Source organism: Miscanthus floridulus, chromosome 7 (assembly GCF_019320115.1).
Source record: "Miscanthus floridulus cultivar M001 chromosome 7, ASM1932011v1, whole genome shotgun sequence".
NCBI classification, from domain to species: domain Eukaryota; kingdom Viridiplantae; phylum Streptophyta; class Magnoliopsida; order Poales; family Poaceae; genus Miscanthus; species Miscanthus floridulus.
Window position 1 is genome coordinate 58,113,204 of NC_089586.1, and position 15,212 is coordinate 58,128,415.

The 15,212-nt window shown below is 41.3% G+C and overlaps 1 pseudogene; it reads right to left on the reverse strand.

Annotated features, from left to right (window-relative positions):
- Positions 1-9,114: 9,114 nt before the first annotated feature.
- LOC136464935 (uncharacterized) lies at positions 9,115-9,705 on the reverse strand (annotated as a pseudogene).
- Positions 9,706-15,212: the final 5,507 nt, after the last annotated feature.

Below are 15,212 nucleotides of genomic sequence, written 5' to 3' on the forward strand. Positions count from 1 at the left end.
GCCAAAGTAGCCCAAGTGATTGATCTCTCCCCACAAAAGGAACAAGTTCGGATAATGATGAATAACATGAGTAGGCAATACCATGACTATTTTGATTTCCAAGCGATGACCACGCTCTTTGATTGAAGCAACCACTCGTATTGAAGATGCTATATACAATGGGACTCATGGATCATAGGTCAAAGAGGTAGATCCAAAAGGAAAGAAGATAGCCCTAGGGGAACAAGCAAGAACAGTGAAGTGAATATCTTATCTGACAGAAAACCAAAGACACTCAGGACTTTCACTCCATTCGGCATAACTCTCAGCCGTGCCTTGGAAAATAAGCTTAAGAAGCATGCTTCCTCCTGCCAATATAAACATGATCGAGCCAACATTGTCGAGTTGGTAGTCTCTAACTCCCTCCTTATTACGCCAGCTAGAGAAAAGGGAGAAACATATGGTAGAGACATGACTGGAATCCAGGAGACTGACGAGATTGAGCCCCCACCTCAAGTTCATATGCTCTGGTGGGATGATTTCAATGGTCAATTCCCAACCCCTCCTATTCTCCTTGAAAGCCTAGCAAGTGATGAATCTTTTACCCTTGCTCAAATTCTAGAAAATCTTCCCATGTCATAAACCTTCCATTCAGTATAAGTAAACCATTTAGGGAGAATGGGTTTTTCAGTCTTTCTCACGTGTTTTTTTTGCTCGTCAAATGTTTACCTATCTTTCACGGAGAATGGTCGATCGATTTTCTTCTTTTAAAGAACTTTGTAAATGAATTAAGAAGGACAGAGAGATATTGACTTTTTCACATCTATAACTACATTTTCACATTTCTTTTAAAAAAGATGTAGAACTGAATTGCGTAGCTATTTTGGCTCGCAATAAAGCAAGTGTAGCACCCGGTTTTAAGAACAAAACCAGATACACACCATATGTGAGCCCAGGAAGTCAAATCTCATATATAGCTACAAATAAGGGTAATATTGAAAGACAATGCTCAATATATAATGTACTTAGTATAAAGGATATAACCTTAGACAGTAGATAGCGGAAAGACAACTCCGATCTTCGGTTGAAGACTCTAATTCCATAGGGACAACTGACTGGTTGATCACAAGTCTAACTTCTCCAAACTCTAACAATCTAGTATCCATCCAGGATTTTTCCAAAAGTTTAAAAAGTAAAGCAAGCATAAGTACATGTCATAGTCAACAAAATATAACATGGGGGTCATGAGGCTCAAAAGGCTGACACTGGTTTAACTGCGATTAGCTTTTAATGAGTCATCTTTTAGCAATTGGGTGGCAACAAGTTTATCACAAGCCCATAAACACATGATCAGGTAAGCATGAATAATGAATAGCATAAACAATTAACCATTGAGCATCTTCAGCATCCATATCATTAGTGTTCATCATCTATTCCATAAGGGTTCCATGGCCGCTCGTGACTATGAGCACAACTGATATACCAGTTTTACACTCTATAGAGGTTGTATACTTTCACCATGGGTTGTGTTACCCATATGCCTAGGTTTGTAACTCCCAAAACACTTCCAAGGTGAGAAGGTAGGGTACACTACGAAGCTTTTCCCTAGTCGTTCTAATAAGGAGCAGCCGCTAAGGATTCCATCTCCCAAGTGTTATGGAGTCATCTCCAGAAGTGGCACTTATACACGCAACATAGTACACACCCTGGGGATGAGGCCCATACCTAGCCTGGTATGCCCCTCTTGCCCTTTCGGTAAACTGCTACAAACTAGAATGAGCAAGGTACTAGACTAAGATCAGAGCCATGTAGTCCTCATGGTTGTACTGTAAGTCCCGGATGTTCGCTTACAGATAAGTCTTTAAGGAGAGGAATCTAGATCACCATAAAATAGCCCAATGCTCTAGCCCCTTGTTCCATGTTGCTAAAAAGCATCTTTTAGTGTTTATTGCATATTTCATTAATCAAGTTACAAGATCATGGCTTTTGTTGAGCACTAGCATCATACTACCCAATGCAATACCTCATAGGTATCAAGGCACAAGGTACAAAGTACTAGGAAATCCTTAGTGGAAGTCAAGGTAGACACATGCATATGATTAAAGTGATATTGAGGTGAATAGGACAACAAGGATGATCCCATGCTATACTTGCCTTAAACTCAGATCCTTCTTCTAGTCCAAACCTTCAATAGAACTCCTTGATCAACACGTAAAGCTCACCGACTGGACATGATCATAAAGCACCACATAAGCATCCATGCAATCATTCATGAAGCAAACAATAGATCTAAATTAGAACAGTACACCAAATATAAAATCAAGATGAAAAGTTTGTAAAACAAATCTATGTCTCGCTACAAACACACAGACGTGAAAAGTACTCTAATCAGAGCTACGGTGAAAAAGGTACATCTACCGATAAATCTACTTTAAAAAGAAACTATATGCTTCATTTATTTTAGCTATATAAAACATGTATAAGATACTTCAGAGAAATATCTAAATTAAATTAAATCAAATTATATTTGTATTAGAAAATCAGCATAAGATTAATCTTATTTTATTTACAAAAGACTACGGTGAAAATCCCTAATTGCTTTTAATTGAAAAACTAATATAGATTAATCAAATTACTATTTTATTCAAAAGCTTCAAACATGTTAAACAATACCACTAATACATAGATTACGTCATTACGAACCTAACGCAACTTGAATGGGCTAAAACGGAGTTAAAACGTAGAAACTATGAACAAAAGAGTTTGAGTGGAAAAACGGTGAATATTTTGAACTATTTTCGAATTTAAAATAATTAAAAATCAATTTAAAAACAATCTCTGGACCGAGTGTCATTTTTGGAAAAGTGTAGGGGTCAAAACACATGATCCAGGGCATTTATTGAAATACTTTTGAATACTACTGGACCGTGGGTTTATTTCGGGGAAACATAGGGGCCTTTGTGCTAAAGGTATGGCGGCGGTCGGCGCTGACTGGGTCATTGTCAGCGTGGAGCCATGTGGCGGATCAGCATAGGTGGGTTCACGGTGAACCGACTGGCGTGGCTTGGTAGGCGGGATTCACGGGTCCACCATGGACCGGTTAGGAAGGGGTATGGATCAAATCTAATCTAGATCGTTCATATAAGATCAGATGGATGGGAGGGGACTAGAGAGGCCGACCGACCAGAATAGGACCGAGCATGGCGATGCCATGGCCAGATGTGGGCTGTGCATGCGAAAAACAACCTATGGGTCACGGTTAACCAAACCGAGAGCACCAGAAGAACAAGGAGATGACGACGAGCTCGGCTAGGTGGTTTACCTCGGTGCGGGGCGGGTGAAGGCGACATGGCGCATGGTGAGGCGGACAGCGTCGGTGGCAGTGCTAGGTCTACAGTGGCTCAGTGAGGGCAGCTGCAGCTCTGAAGCTTGGGATGGAGGCAACAGGCACGGGGCTAGGTATTTATGAGGCAGGGGTGGCTTGGGGCACAAGGCACGAAGGGGCGTGGCCATAGCGAAGTCAGGCGATGGCGGTGGAATCCATCCCGGACACACACGGTAGGAAGAAGGCGTAGCTGGCAAGTGGGGCCTAGCTGTTAGTGGGAGGAAGGAGAGAAGAGGCGCGGTGCCTGTAGCTACGCTGGACTGCTGGCTGCTGGGCCGCTAAATGGGCCGCTATTTGAAATAGGAGGCCACACGAGTAAGCGAGCCACATGGGTAAGCCAGCTGAGCTGGGCTACAGCGGAAGCGGGCCTACGGTGGCGAAAGAGTGGGCTGACGCTGGGCCAGCAGGCCAAAAGGGAAGAGGGGGAGAGGAAGAAATCATTTTCCTTTTTCTTTTCTAATTTCCAAACCACATTTTGAAATGCAACTTCAAATCAATTTGAGGTTTGATTTCAAACCACACCATTCAAAAATAATATGCAGCAACATGAATGCACAATCATGTATATAATCCTTATAGTTGATTTTATTTTGACAAAAGTTATTATTTTCTAGATTTGCATGCTCACAAAAATACCCAATTAAATCCAATTCTTCTATTTAAAACAATGCAAATTTTTAGGGTGTTACAACAAGGGTCCTGATCGAGCAAGACTACGTCCTATCTATCCACCTCTCCAAACACAATATCTTGAGCACCTATGATGGTGACTACATCTGCTGGCATGTGACGAAATCCTTGGTTTCGTCATAGCTGATAGCTGCTTTCTGATTGATTCCTAGTCACCTCTGCCACCGAGTGAGGATTCCGCCCTTGCTTCTCGCAATGGTCCACCGGATATACCTAAAGACATAACAATATTCTTTAAACTCTTACTATAGAGGCCCTGCCATTGAAACTAGATTCATACTCTAGTATAGTCTAGTACTTTATCAGAGGTGCCTTTCATCTTATCTATTTTTGCATGACATTTCTTTTATAAAAGAAATCATATAATGATGAAGCTAAGGTTATATGCCTCTGCTGTCGATTGGTAGTAGTCGTAGCGTACCTATTCTTACTTTGAGTTGCCTTAATGCATGAAGGAATTGTTCGAGCTCTATTTATGAAATGCTCGAAATAGCTTAGTTCGAGAGAGGTGGGATCGAACTCTCCATGAGATTCCTAGTTGCATTACTTATAGCTTCCTTATCCGTAGACAAAGCAGATTCAAAATTGTCTTTCCTTCCAAGGATAACTTGTATCCATGCACTTCAGATTATTAGCCTAGAGTTCACCACTAGTAGTATAGCCAACCCTACCCTATCACGTCAACCCCACAAGCCTCTTATCCATTCCCGTTTGATCATGGTGGGGGAGTAAGTCAAAATAGAAAAACTCACATTAAGTTTAGGGATAATCAGGCTTGAACTGATGACTTCCACCATGTCAAGCTGACACTCTACCGTAGAGTTATATCCCTTCCCTGTCCCATCAAGAAAGAGAATTAATGAATCCTAAGGCAAAGGGGCGAGAAACGCAAGGCTAGGCCACTCTTCCTCCGGTCTTTCTTTCCGCACTATTATGAATAGACAAATAATGTTAAAAATTGGACTCAATTATCAACTGGTCCTATCGAAAATAGGATTGACTATGGATTCAAGCCATAGCACATGGTTTCATAAAATCTGTAGGATTTTCCCGATCTAAATCGAGTGGGTTTCCATGAAGAAAATCTTGTTCAACATGTTATATTCGATACTGGTAGGAGAAGAACCCGACTCAATATTCTTAAACAAAGAGGGGAAGTAGAACCAAGTCAAGATGATATGGATCGCCCCTTCTTCTTACGCCAAATATCTTACCATTTCTGAAGGAACTAGGGCTACATTTCTTTTCAATTTCAATTCAAGAGTTTCTATCTGTTTCCACGCCCTTTTTTGAGACCTCAAAACATGAAATGGACAAATTCCTTCTCTTAGGAACACATACAAGAAAAAGGATAATGGTAGCCCTCCCATTAAGTAATTTATGAATTTCATAGTAATAGAAATCCATGTCCTACCAAGACAGAATTTAGAACTTGCTATCCTCTTGCCTAATAGGCAAAGATTGACCTCTGTAGAAAGACTGATTCATTTGGATCGATATGAGGACCCAACTCCGTTGCATTGCCAGAATCCATGTTCCATATTTGAAGCGAGTTGACCTCTATGCTTCTCTCATGGTACAATCCTCTTCCTGCTGAGCCCCCTTTCTCCTCGGTCCACAGAGAAAAAATGTAGGACTAGTGCCGATAGTTCATCACAGAAGAAAGAACTCACAGAGCTAGGATCGCTAACTAATAGAATAGTACTACTAACTAATACTAATATATAGATAACTAATACTAATATATAGATATTAATACTAATATATAGATATATAGAAATAGATATCTAGAAATAGAAACAAAATAATATATAGATAATTGAAATTGAAAAGAACTGTCTTTTCTGTATACTTTCCCCGTTCTATTGCTACCGCGGGTCTTATGCAATCGATCGGATCATATAGATATCCCTTCAACACAACATAGGTCATCAAAAGGATCTTGGATGACTCACCAAAGCATGAAAGCCAGTTAGAAAATGGATTCCTATTTGAAGAGTGCTTAATCGCATGGATAAGCTTACATTAACCCGTCAATTTTGGATCCAATTCGGGATTTTTCTTGGGAAGTTTTGGGAAGAAATTGGAATGGAATAATATCGATTCATATAGAGGAAAAAGTTCTCTATTGATGCAAATGCTATACCTAGAAGATAGGGATAGAGGAAGAGGGAAAAATCAAAATGAAATAAATAAAGAATAAAGCCAAAAAAATAAGTCAAAGATAGATGAGCCCAGATTCAAAATGAAGAAATGGAAACTCAAAAAGGATCCTTCTGATTCTCAAAGAATGAGGGGCAAGGGGATTGATACCGAGAAAGATTTCTTCTTATTATAAGACATGATTTGATCCACATATGTTTAGTAAAAGAACAATCTTCTCCTTTAATCATAAATGGAAAGTGTTGAATTAGAACATGAAAACATGACTCAATTGGTCTTAGTTAGTCTTTGGGATGGAGTGGAAGAAGGGCGGAGACTCTTGAATGAGGAAAAGGATCCCTTCGAAAGAATTAAACGAGGAGCCATATGAGGTGAAAATCTCATGTACGGTTCTATAGAGGGACAGTAAGGATGACTTATTTATCAACTTTTCCACTATCAACCCCAAAAAACCCAACTCTACCTTACGTAAAGTTACCAGAGTATGATTAACCTCTAGATTTGAAATCACTTCTTATATACCTGGTACTAGCCATAATTTATGAGAACATTATGTATTATTAGTAAGAGGAGGAAGGGTTAAGGATTTACCCGATGAGATATTGCATAATTTGAGGAACCCTAGATGCTGTCACAGTAAAGAATCGTCAACAAGGGCATTCTAGTGCCTTGTAGATTCTTATCTAAGACTTGTATCATTTGATGATGCCATGTGAATCGCTAGAAACATGTGAAGTGTATGGCTAACCCAATAACGAAAGTTTTGTAAGGGGACTGGAGCAGCCTACCATGAGACAAAAGATCTTCTTTCTAAAGTGATTTGATTTGGAACTCTTATATGTCCAAGGTCAATATGGAAATTCTTTCAGAGGTTTTCCCTTACTTTGTCCGTGTCAACAAACAATTCAAAATACCTCAATGTTTTCAGAACAGGTCCGAGTCAAATAGCAATGATTCGAAGCCCTTCTTTTTCCATTACACTATTTTGAAAACCTAAGGACTCGATTGTATGGATATGGAAAATACAGGATTTTGGGTCCTAGCGGGAAAAGGAGGGAAACAGATACTCAATTTAAAGTGAGTAAACAGAATTCCATACTCGATCTCATAGATCCCTATAGAATTATGTGGAAAGCCGTATTCGATGAAAGTCGTATGTATGGCTTGGAGGGAGATCTTTCCTATCTTTCGAGATCCACCCTACAATATGGGGCCAAAAAGCCAAAAAAATAAGTGATTATTTTTAGCCCTTATAAAAAGAAAATGGATTCTTGAACCTCTTTCACGCTCATGTCACGTCGAGGTACTACAGAAAAAGAACCACAAAATCTGATCCAATTTTTCGTAATCGATTAGTTAACATGCTGGTTAACCGTGTTATGAAAGATGGAAAAAATCATTGGCTTATGAAATTCTCTATTGAGCCATGAAAAAGATTCAACAAAAGATAGAAACAAATCCACTATTGGTTTTATGTCAAGCAATATGTAGAGTAACTCCCAATATAGGAGTAAAAACAAGACATAATAAAAAAGGATCGACGTGGAAAGTTCTGATTGAAATAGGATCTAAACAAGGAAGAGCACTTGCCATTTGTTTGTTATTAGAAGCATCCCAAAAGCGTCCAGGTCAAAATATGGCTTTCAAATTATGTTTCGAATTAGTAGATGCTGCCAAAGGGAGTGGGGTGCCATACACAAAAAGGAAGCGACTCATAGAATGGCAGAGGCAAATAGAGCTCTTGCACATTTTCGTTAATCCATGAACATAATCTAGGTATGTAGACACATGGATCCATACATCTCGATCAGAAAAGAATCAATAGAAGGAGAATCGGACGATATCTTTTTTGAAACAAAAAAAAGGAAAAAAAGAGAAAACAAAAATCATGATCGACTAAGCCCTCTCGGGGGCTTGCTTAAGAATAAGAAAGAGGAATCTTATGGAAATAGCATGGAATAAGGTTTGATCCTATTCATGGGGATTCTGTTACCGAGATATCTTTTCTGAAGAAGGAAACTCAGATTGTTGAATCGAATATACCTTCTATATACCTAGCTTAGAGTATTTGAACCTGTTACGCTGATTGCTGAACCTAACTTGACTTTGACGCATTGGCTTTGGCTCTGGCTTTTCCTATATCTGAATGTTTCAGAAGAGTCCATGGCTATCCTACGCGAAAGAGGAAGAACTAAACCCTTTGCAAAAAAAGGAGCATCGCTCTAATCACTTATGGTTGTTCCTTTCCAGGATGGATGGCTACTGCATATTATCATATAGAAATCAAATGAAAACCCTACTGAATTAGGCAAGCGATTATTCACATCGTTACTTAGGTGCTCTAACAAGCCACAAATGGTTAGAGATTGGATCAAGTTCCAGTGTTTTTCAAAACTTCCAACTTACTTAATTGACTCGCATGGGCTTTCTCACTATAAATGAACTAAATGAAGTGCCTAAAGAGAGAGATCCACGGGACACCAGTCAATAAAGTAAAAAGAGAGCATTTTCTTATGTAGTCTTATTCCTTCCCACACCCTTGTGGGTGCTGCTCAAGCAGCTTAGAAGGCACCAACCCCACAACCACAAGTAGAACGAGTTCCAGGTGTGGTGTATAGATCTGGGACTAGTGGCCCATTCTATTCGGATGTAAAGGAAAGATGCAAAACTTTTCTCAAACAGTGGGGAAAGGGCCCCATATGTCAAAGCCAGATAAAGAATCTCCAACAAGATTCAAAATTGGATCATTCAAGTCCAAAGGATAGAGAAGAAATCCTCATGGTCACCAGAAGATTTTTCATCGAGACAAAACGCTGCTAACGCTGTAGTATTGGAATATTGTGAGTACTACTGCGAGCGGGAAAAAAAGAAAACCTTCTGTCGACTAGAGTTTGATGTCAATTTATCCACACTTCCATGACTTCTAGAGGAAAGCTAACTGCTTGCTGGCTGGTAGCTGTATGAGCAGTAACGTCCATGTATGACTTCGTGAGAAGGTGGACGGAAATGGCCTTGTTGTACCTCACTCCTGTCTTCAATGGGGTTTGCTCTTTTTTTGGGAGAGTATGCCAATATGATCTTAATGAGGTGTGAGGCTTTGCATCTGGCATTCATTGGGCTTTCCTCTACAGGAGCCTGCGTCCTGGCCTTTTTGTGCAATAAACCTCTCTAGCCAAAGACTAGTGATAGGTGGTCCCGTGGAGCTTTTGGAGAAGGGTAGCCTTGTGTGTAAGCATAGCAATGAACCATGGCAAACCCTCAGACAACCCTTCTATGATAAGGGGGGAGATCCTCAGTAGTGGTGACCCTTTTACTCTTCCACTAACTTATATATGTACCGAATGCTCATACGGGAAAGTGAACTCCTAGGTCTAGAACCAGGGGGTTTGCTCCGAGAAAAAATCCTTTCTTTCTTGTCCACTCTAGGGGGTGCGGACACACTTGCGTGGATTACAGGTGACGGTTACAAGAATGGCGGGGAAGTGAAGAGTACCCAACAAAAATTTAGGGATGAATGTAGACCCATCGGGCAGGGATAATCATTCCGGTCCTGGGAGAGGTGGCGACACAAGTCTGAGCTGAGGGAAGCCAGCCAATTGAGTCACTGAAACGATCGTAGGAGGCGCATCCTAAGCCCAACTTCTCAGAGCTGCTATTACGAAATATGGCTTCCTTAATATAAAAATTTCCACAAGGGGGCTAGGCTGCTCGCCTTCATAGAAAGGTGATCGAGCCTAGATAAGATGTTCGCCTTTTTAAAGAATAGAAAGAGAAGGTAAAGGGGGGCTTTATTAGTAATGGCTGAGGTCCATGAAAGAATCGTTGGAGCACATCAAGCGGGCAAAAGAATGAGATGGCTGATACACAGATATGGGTTTTATTGGCCAAACATGGAAAAAGATTGCAATAAATATGCCCGAGGATGTGAGGCTTGCCAAAGATACAAAATGATTAAAAACCTGTTAGCGGAAGAATTACATGAAATCATTAAACATTGGCCATTCCGAGGTTGAGCAATTGAAACAATTGGAAAAATATATCCTCCTTCCAGCACCTTTTAACAATCTTCTTCTATGTTGAAGCGTATTAGGAAGAAGCCAAAACATTCTTTCAAGAATCTCCAAATCCCCCTTCCTTGACCTACCGGATACAAGTCAAGTCACTGAAAGCATCTAGGCCCCTAGTTGGGTTTCGGTGATTAATGACAATACAAGATTACTATGACTAGCGTGTGGTTTACAGAGGCAATTAAGTTAGGTCATGGTAATGGAGATCAATTGGGCAATCAAGGTTGTCATGCCCCTATGATGGAAATCATTTTGATTTTCAAAGGATGGACGACAAGGTTAAGGATGACTAGTTCTAAGTGTCGATTGGAGTTGGAGTGACACTTAGAGTAGTTTAGGACTTTGTTTTTCCTTTGGCCGCACTATTAAGAGGGGTATGGACGGGTAGCTTGACCTAGGTGAGACTAGTGAGTTAAGTGTGGTGCACACTTGTTAAAACTAGCACTAGGTGGCTCCATAACAACCCTATGATCCATTGGAGCAAACTTCATTCACATATGTTTGAGAGTTGGAAGTGAATGGAGGGTCAAATGCTGACCGGACGCTAGCTCTGGTGCGACCGGACGCTGGCCGCAGGGTCCGGTCAGTTCATTTGATCAAAAGACTGCGTTCGGTGCGACCAGACGCTGGAAAGGTCAAGTGACCGGACGCTCAGAGGCAGCGCTCGGTCGACTCCAGTAAGGTTCTAGAGAAGGGAATCCACGACCGGATGCATCCGGTCAGTATTGACCGAACCCTGGGGGTTCAGCGTCCGGTCGAGTACAGTAAGGTTCTAGTAAGGGTTTAATGCGACCGAATGCAGCCGGTCAGTGGTGACTGGACCCTGCCAGTGTCCGGTCAACACATTATCACTGGAATGCGGGTTGAACTGACCGGAGCATCCGGTCAACACGACCGGAGCGTTCGGTCACCCCGTAGAAGCTCATAATGGTTCGTTTTTCAGGCTGCCTTATAAATAGAAGCTCCACTCGTGTGTGGAGTCACTTTTGCTCATTCCAACAGCTGAGAAACACGTTTGTGAGTGCCAAGAAGAGCAAGGTCCTAGTGAGGTGATTGAGATTTGAGAATCCAAGAGAGTAGCCTGATTAGTGAATCAAGAGTAGCCAAGTGTGCATCCATCTTCTCATTAGGCTTCGCGTGGTCAAGTGAGGGTTCGTGCTTGTTACTCTTGGTGATCGCCATCACCTAGACGGCTTGGTGGTGATTGGGAGATTGGTGATCACCCGACAGAGCTTGTGGGTGACCCAACTCAAGTTGTGAGCGGCTTTGGGTGATTCGCCATGACGGAGTGTCGAAGAATCAACCCATAGAGAGAACTTGATCCTTGCGTGGATCAAGGGGGAGCTACACCCTTGCGCGGGTGCTCCAATGAGGGCTAGTGGGGAGTGGCGACTCTCCGATACCTCGGCAAAACATCACCGCGTTCCTCTCTCTCCATTTACTTTGAGCACTTACTTTGAGCATTTACTTTGAGCAATTCAATACTTGTTTTTAACATTCATAGAATTGCCATGCTAGAGTAAGTTTGGAATATAGGTTTCAAGTCCTTTGTGCGTTAGAGGAATAGAAACACTTTTCTAGGCACAAGGGGTTAATTGGGCTAACCGTAGGATTTGATTATTGCAAGAAAATTTAGAATTAGCCCAATTCACCCCCCCCCCTCTTGGGCATCTTGATCCTTTCAATTGGTATCGGAGCCTCATGCTCACGTTTTTAAGCTTAACCGCTTAGAGCAAGATGTCTCACAGGGATGGACCTCCTCCTATCTTTGAGGGAGATGACTTTCCATATTGGAAAATCCGCATGGAGGCATACTTAGAAGCTCTAGACATTGGTATTCTTAGAGCCGCCTCACAAGGCTTCCCAAAACCTCGGGATGCTACTAACCTACAAGGCGATGAGGTTAATTCTGAAAAATGGAATGCAAAGGCTCGCAACACCATCTTTAGAGGCCTTTGCAAAGATGTGTTCAATCGCGTAAGGAACCACAAAGACGCCCATGCACTATGGTCAGACGTTTGTGCGCTCCATGAGGGAACCAAGAGTGAGCGTGAGGAACGCTATCATCTTGTGATTAAAAAGCTAAATTCATTTGAGATGCTTCCCAAAGAATGTGCTAATGAGATGTATTCACGGTTGAATGTTCTTGTAGAGGAAGTCAATGGGCTTGGACTTACTCAAATGTCACCATCCGACGTTGTGAGAAAGATCTTGAGTGTCCTCCCCATTGACAAATATGGGCATATTGTGACCGTGCTACACCAAGGTGATCTTTCCACCACCACACCGACACAAATCTTGGGAAAGATCAATGCTCATGAGATGTACATGCACATCACACCACAAGATGGCTCATCCTCTAACAAGAAGAAAGACAAAGACTTAGCATTCAAAGCTAGCCAAGAGAAGGGCAAGGCAAGACTTGAGTATGAAAGCTCAAGTGAAGATGAAGTTGATGACGAAAGTCTTGCTCTCATGGTGAAGAAGACCGCCAAGATGCTAAAGAAGCTCAACAAGAGTGGCATCAAGTTCGATGGCAAGAAGAAGAAGTTCTTCACAAGCTCAAGAAGAAAGCCTATCTCTGAGATGGTTTGCTATAATTGTGGCGAACTTGGCCATCTCGCTCATCAATGCACAAAGCCCAAGAAAGACAAGTTCAAGAACAAGAACAAGGGCAAGAAAGATGACTCAAGCAATGAAGATGAAGATGAGAAGAAGAACAAGCCATACAAGAAAAGAGATGGCAAAAAGAGAGACTTCCACAAGAAGAAGAAGAGTGGAAAGGCCTACATCATCGGTGATTGGCTCACAGACATTGATTCATCAAGTGGATCATCCGATGATGATAGTGACAATGAGAAGGTGGCCGCCATTGCTATTGATCTTTCATCTTCACCGCCACCATCACCTTCACCCTCTACACACCTATGCCTTATGGCCAGTAGTGATGATGAGCAAGCTAGTGATGATAGCGATAGCGATGATGATGATTCACCTTCATATGATGATCTTGTCAAAATACTAAGAAAATACACTAAGATCATTAGAAAGAGTAGAGCTACAAATGAAAAGCTTGATGCTAAAAATGATTCACTCTTAGCAAAGTGCGACACATTAGAAAAGGCTAATGATGAGCTTAGAGAAACTAATGATGCTATATCATCCAAACTCAAGGAGCTCAAATCTTCTAAGAAAGAGCTTAAGATAAACATGATAAACTTGAGTGGGTGCACAATGAGCTCATCACTAGCCACAACAAGCTAAAAGATGAATATACAACCCTTAAGATCAATCATGATACTCTTGTTATTGCTCAAGAATTTTTACCAAATGAGCCACATGATGCTACTAACCATGTTGTTAAGATTGATATAGCTACATCATGTGATGATTTGATTGATGAGAGCATTGAGCAAGGATCTAGTGGCAAAGGCAAGCAAGTGGTTGAGTGCAATGACTATGATGAATATGTCAAGCTCAAGAACACAAATGAGAAGCTCATGAAAGATCTTGAAGAAATGAAAAGCCACAACACCATTGTGCTAGAAACTCTTGATCATGACAAAGAGTTGATTATTGAGAATGAGAAGCTCAAAGAAGAAAACAAGAAGCTCAAGGAGGAGAAGAAAGATGATGCTCTAAAGGAAGAAAATAAAAAGCTCAAGTTGGAGAAAGAGCATCTCAAGATTGGGTTGAGCAAGTTTGCTAGAGGCAAGCACCTCCAAAGTGAGCTACTCATGAACACCATCATGAAAATGGATAGAAGTGGCATTAGATATGTGGCAAGTGTAGAGAAGAAGAAGGCTCAAGTTCAACAACAACAATCAAAGCCAAAGCCAAAGCCAAAGAGATGTTTTGAGTGTGGACAAGAAGGCGACTTTGCTCATGAGTGTCAAACTCCACCGCCACAACCCTTGCCCAAGCATGCTAGACCCTTTGCCTTCAATGCTCACTACATGCTTAGAAAGGACTCTAGTGGAAAGATGAAAGTCATGTTCTTAGGACCCCCTAACAAGAACAGGCCTAAAAAGATTTGGGTGGCTAAGTCACTTGTTGAGAAGGTGAAGGGCCCTCAACAAGTTTGGATTCCTAAAGCTTGAATCTCTTGTGTGTAGGTGAACTACAAGATCGGTGGAAGTCATTGGGTTATTGATAGTGGTTGCACTCAACATATGACCGATGATCCTCGTATGTTCACCTCACTAGATGAAGAGGTAGATGGACAAGAGAAAATAACATTTGGAGATAACTCAAAGGGCAAGGTTAAAGGATTGGGCAAAGTGGCAATATCAAATGATCATTCCATCTCAATGTGCTCTATGTTGCTTCATTGAGCTTCAACTTGCTATCCGTTGGACAATTGTGTGATCTTGGCTTCCAATGCTTGTTCACCGAGAAGGAGGTTGTTGTATCCGAGGTAGATGACAATCAAGTGATATTCAATGGATTTAGATACAACAACTTATATCTAGTGGACTTCACCTCTGAAGATGCAAATTTGAAGACTTGTCTATTCACCAAAATAACACTTGGGTGGCTATGGCATAGAAGACTTGCTCATGTTGGTATGAGTTCACTCAAGAAGCTTATGAAGAATGATTTGGTGAGAGGGTTGAAGGATGTGAAGTTTGAAAAGGACAAGCTTTGTAGTGCATGTCAAGCCGGCAAGCAAGCTGCAAATACTCATCCAACCAAAGCTTTCATGTCAACCACAAGAGTGCTGGAACTCCTACACATGGATTTATTTGGAGCAACAACATAGAAGAGTTTGGGAGGGAATCTCTATTGTCTTGTGATTGTTGATGACTATTCAAGGTATACATGGGTATTCTTCCTTCATGACAAATCTGAAGTTGCATCTTGCTTCAAGAAGTTTGCCAAGAGAGCTCAAAATGAATTTGAAGTGAAGCTCAAGAAGATAAGAAGTG